Source organism: Patiria miniata, unplaced genomic scaffold (assembly GCF_015706575.1).
Source record: "Patiria miniata isolate m_02_andy unplaced genomic scaffold, ASM1570657v1 HiC_scaffold_29, whole genome shotgun sequence".
NCBI lineage: Eukaryota > Metazoa > Echinodermata > Asteroidea > Valvatida > Asterinidae > Patiria > Patiria miniata.
The window spans coordinates 22,526,823-22,532,822 of NW_024037068.1; positions in this window are offsets into that span (position 1 = coordinate 22,526,823).

Below are 6,000 nucleotides of genomic sequence, written 5' to 3' on the forward strand. Positions count from 1 at the left end.
ATACTAACACCAACCTACATAATTAGGACACTGGACCCGATGAGGTAACCAGCAGCTAGCAGGCGCGTACTAACAAGCAAACAGCCGTCGGATCGCTGACTATAGCGATCGAAGTAGACGAACTTTATATATAGCCGTTCAGGGGAGGACACAGGTTCTGACACCGGCAGAGTGCAGGGGCCGCAGCTGGCTCTCCGTGTCGCAGTTAATCATTTCCTCTCTTCCTATCTAGAAATGGATGGTCCCTGTCCTAATCTGTTTCACTGTAATACGTGTCGGGGGTTTGTGTGCCAGCACGCCGTATGAATGACAATTATTATAAGGAATGCAGTACGGTCTCCACCAACCACCTGTGCCACGTCTTTGCTCATGTAAACAGTTAACTTTTAAGTTTTCGGAATTAACCATTGATGAAGGCTTACCGCACATTATGTGACCTACACTGTGGCAAAATGAGGAATGTCCCCCATAACCATGTTTTGAGTAATCAACGCCTGAAGTTGGATACACTAAAGAAATCATGTCAAAATCAATATTGTTTTTTTCCCGTATTTTTGAGTAGCCAAGGTATCCAAGATTCACAGTATGCCTTTTTGTTGGGAAAAAAATATACCCCAACATTGTAAACTGAAGAACGTTTTCCACTGACGTTGGCGGCGCAATGCGTATTTCTTTCTTTGAGCCGCTTTTCTCGAAATGAGGTTGGCGAAGTTCGGCGGGACACTGTTGAAGTTCTGCGGTATATCTTAAGAATAAATTAAGCTGCAGAAATAAATTTGGTATCATTGGGAAGCTAATGATTTGTGCTTGAAAATGATGTTCGTAACTTGAAAAGTCAAAGGTGGGGGATATTTCTCATTATGATATGGCAGGTATAGTCCAAAAAGTCCAGGACCCCAAAATTCACCAAAAATAGGCTTGGTTTCGAGGATCGAGGTACAGTGAAAATAAACGGCTGTGCTTGAACTTTTTCTTGTGAAAGGTGTCGGCCTAGTTTCGTCCCCGAGTTCATATGCGTTTACGACCTGGTAAATAAAGGGTTGCCACCCTTTATTTCTTTTGGATGGACTAGCAAGTGATTCCCATACAATATCTTACAACTAAACAGTATATCACCTCATTTGCCTCGAGTGGGGGCGTGCCCCATGCCCCCTTTTAGATATGCCACTGATAATATTTGTCAACAGGGATCAAATGTACATGCAAGAACGCGGATATCGCTCACTTTCCAGTGATTCACTTCATTGCTGCATGAACACATAATTCTCCATTAAAGCTTGAGGCATTTTAAACACAGATCTACATTGTATTCTAGTCGTACCATGGAGAAATAAAACACATGGTCGTATAGGGTTAGGGCTAGGGTTAGGGATAGGAATATGTGCAGTCGGAACATAGGGGTGTCGGAACATAATTATAGGTGTGTCGGAATATATAGGTGTGTAACCCATAAGCCAATTCATTCCGCGATGTTGGTGTGCTTCGCGCCATGTTACCCTGCATTTACTCCACGGCCAATAGGTCACTGCCATTCCACCCACATCCAATTTCATGTCTGTTGATATCGCGTTACGCCCCACTGCTCGGCGATCTGTTCGGCACTCCGTCATGTCGTCCTACCCGTCTTATGTTTTTCCCCCCGGACGACCTGGCCTTAATCTCTAGTCCACGGCCCGTCTTTCGGCGTGCCTTTACGGGCGGGTGACCTGCCCACGTCCGCTTAACTCCTCATGTCTTGATGAGAACATCGCTCTACCCTTGGCAGGTTATCATTAATTTGTCATTTATCTCCTTGTAACCAAACCCGTTCCCCCTCTCTGAGGATTCCCGCGTAATCCTTCAAAGGCGTTGCCGTCCCCCACGTGACGATTGGCTTGGGACACATTGTACAACATTGATCAGGAACTCATGGTCCACCAGTATTCGATTCTTGACGTAGCTTGCGCCTGCGCGCTCATACAAAAGCGTGACCGTTTACGTTCGAGCGTGCTACTCTTGCTCCTTTACTCCCGATCGATCAGAGTGCAGGAAAATGTTGTGGGCGCATTGCTGTCGGTGCAAGAGTATACTCCCGTTATGACCATGGAGCTATAAAACACAGCTCCATGGTTTGACGGAGAGCATACTCTTGCTAACCCGCGGGTCGTACTCCTGCCGTTCGGGCGCTCAGGAGTATAATCGTGTTAACACGAGTAGCACGCTCGAACGCACCCCATGGTCGTTCGCTCGTACCCTTCGCCCTAAAACAGGGCGCCGGGTACTTGTGGGACAGGCTAAAATCTTCAGGATACATGACGTAATTTCTTCGAGCCTTCTTTTGGATAGAACAATAACATGGGCCAAAGCTACCCAAAATGCTTTGCGACGACTGTGCTTCCTTCACAGAATTCTGTGAAAGAGATTAACACTTCCCAGCGCCCTGTTTAGAACGGTGGGTACGAACACTATTGTCGAACCTTCCAACGGTCCACATTCAACCTCGTTTTTCAAGAGTACATCCTTGAGTGGTTTACATGTTTACTTGCTTCATGTACTCGAACTCGATTCCACAGCTGAATGTATTGGACCCTTATCTTGAACGTGGAGTTTCCCACCTCGTTCCCACGAGCTACCTTCAAAGTCGTTTTCGAGGGTTGACCCTCGAAAAACAAGTTGTTTCAGGTATTATGATTCCGTCCCGAAATAGCAAGGAATGAATTTGAATTGAGTACATGTGTATTTGGTTGTATTCTTTTTTCTTGCCTAGTTGTTTTAACGCTTGGGTATTTAAACAACACTACCTATCATTTCAATTACGTTCTAATTTGTCGATTTGCTGTCTTCTTTGATTTCCTCTAAAGAGAGCTCAAAATTCCGTCAAAAAATGACTAATTAACTTTGTTTGCACTTCTCTATAGGCAGAAGGACCCTCTTTAAAACAGAGAGTCTTCAGTAAGTTCTTCAAGACTAGCATACATCTATGCAGTGACTGCATGATCGACTGCCAAATAGAATGGAAAACACCTTCCTGTTAAAAAAGAGTGTGTTCAATAAATATTCTGAGTTGTGAAATTTGATTGTATAGGAATTTTCAAATCGAGTCTTACCCCTCCTTCAAAGCACAAAAACGAGGTTTTGTTTAAACCACGGCAGGTATACATATATGCAGTGATAGATTGACAAATTGCCGAACTAACAAAATCTCTGTCAACCCGCCCTCCCCCCCCCCCCCCCAAAAAGGACCCCAAATTGTCTGTCAGTGAATTACTAGTTTTTGCCGCAATTGTCGTGTCCAGTTTTACACATCGGTGGCAGGGAGTCTCAAAAGAAGCAAACGTCCGGACGTGACGCCGCCAAACTCAAGGCGTTGCTTTTCTGACTTATTGATAAGACCGCGGTCGACCGGGCCTCGGGTCTGATGCTACCGGGCGGCTCACCCGCGCGTGAACGCCAGCCATCACGGTCACGTAAAGCCTGATCAGTCCTTCTTTTGGCCTTCTTTGTTTTCAACCCGTATAGATAAGCAATGAATAGTTTATAAATTAACGGCAGGCGTTGAATCTTTGATGATACCCTGGTGCATTCGGGCCTGCATCTCTTTCCTTTTTTTTTAATTTTCAGTCGTGACGACGACTGTTCCATCTGCCTTTTTTGTGAGCATTCATCCATGGATTAAAAAAAAGAAAATGTGAAACAAAATTGCAGCTAATTACAGACTCAAAATGAAAATATTTTGTTGTTTATGTTTGTGTGAATTAAGTTAGTCTATGATTGTTCGGTTTTTTATGTTAGGGGGTATTGTGCTTTGATAATTTCTTAATAAGTTTTATTACTAGATAATTAGTCTTATTGCTAGATAATAACATTAAATATACAATTATCATTTTAGAAAACGATGAGGAAAAACAGTCTATTACAATAGCTTTCATCATGTTAACTATACGGAAGGGCGTCATAACAGTCTTGTCCTTGTGTGTTTCATGGTTTGAACAACTTTTCTGAGATACCGTTCTAACCAAAGATAATTTGGGTAGAAACGATTCTAGATTGTAGATTAGCGTAGTGTATATTTTATTCACGGGTTTTGTTGTGACATTTCAAAAGGACGAAGCCCAGTGCTTCATTCTGTGATCAGAAGTTTGATGTATTATTTTCTGTCTGAAATCTTAAAGAGCAGCCGGTCTGAAACCCAGACGTCAACGCGTGCATACCAATTTCCATCGTAGCCACCCTGCGCATTGCTGAGACTCGCATAGCATGAAACAGTCACCGACGTGGCTGAACCAACGAAAAAAAAAAATACCAACACACAGGTAGTTGCCATCAGACCGCCACATCGGCTTGAGGATAGGTGTGTGCACAACGCCACCCGAACGGCAGATATCCGTTCTGACACGGTGGACACTGTTGGGTGAATTTGATACGCCCCTGATAGTCTTGCATGCAGACATCCCCAGCCTGCTCGCAATCACACACAGCGCGTATTGGCAAGCCACTCCCTACCACGATACCGCCAAATTATTTTTACCGGGGGAAGGACCCAGGAACTGGTTACCCACTGCGTGATCTACCGGCACGATGCAGCCGGTTGCAACCCTGGGTTTCACCGGCTCGGTCCGCAAGACCAGGCCGGTCAAGTGGACACTTTTACCCGTGGCGTGTTTTCTCCTGCTGCTGGTCCTGGATTCGTCGTCCGCAGGTGAGACATTCTTGTTCAGTTTCAATTAATGATCATCTGTGATGGAATTGATACATGATATTCAATAGGCCTAGACTCGCGCCTTTTTTGCAAGTCGTATTTGTCTCTGGGCGACTGTTGTCTGGCAACGACTCGGATGGGGTTTCTTCCGTTACATGGTTCACTAATGTTCATTTAGAACTGTTGTAACTTACAGCATTTATCATGTTTTAATCTCAGCATTATTTTTTTGGAGGCAAGTAGGATCATGTAAGTTTCGTGCATTTTGGTCGTTTCCAATAATAACACCCCGATAATCTAAAGAAGAGTGTTCAGCTCAGTGGATGTTACACATTTTGAGAAAACAGTGAAAAACCATGCGAAGCTTTTTGATGCCGAAACACGATTTCATTGCTGGTACTCTTTCATTTAGAAAAAAATCTGTCAATCGATTAATCGTTGGAAATTACCTACGATACTTGATTTCTTCTAAATGACAGCAAGCCAGACAAAATAACTTCACGAGGTGTTTAGTATCAGAGCAATGTTTAATCCCAGTAAGATTTTGAAATTGATTTGCAGGTTATTTTTTGGAACAAATGCAAGTTAGCATATATGCCTTTAAAAGAGTAGATAACATTTGTTGAAACTTCTCGCTTTTAGTGTCCTTGCCAAACAGTAACATGTCTGTTCATTCCTAATTTAAATGTGTAATATTTTCCAAAGAGTTTGCATTGTCTGAGGATCATTGACACGTCTTATCTACTAGAACGTCAAAGTGCGAATTATTTTAAGCAATACAGGGTGAGTGAAAAAAAGGGAAACCCAAACGGCAGGACCATTTTTTTAAATGAATTTCTGCATGTGGCACTATCAAAATCTATAATATGAAAGCGCAATTCATAAGCTTTCTTTTAGTACAATAATCATTCGAATCGCTCATATACTTTTCAAGTTACGGAATTTTAAACACAACCACCGTTTTAAAGTTCTGTCCACGGATCACACAAAATAGTTTTCGTTTTGCTGAAAGAACGCACACCTTTTTTTACGATCCGTGGATAGAACTTTAAAAACGTGGCTGTGTTTAAGATTCCGTAACTTAAAAAGTAAATGGGTGATGTGAATGATTCTTGTACTAAAAGAAAGATTTTCCTAGATTTCCTAGATTTTGAAAGTGCTAAATGCAGAACTTTATTAAGAAAATGGTCCTCTCATTTGTGTTTCCTTTTTTGACTCACCCCGTATTGTTAATTCTCAATTGAAATGAATGTTATTGGTACAAAGTGATAAAATTTACTCAATTTTTTTGTTGAGTTTTTATTTCCCTGCTATTCCTCAAA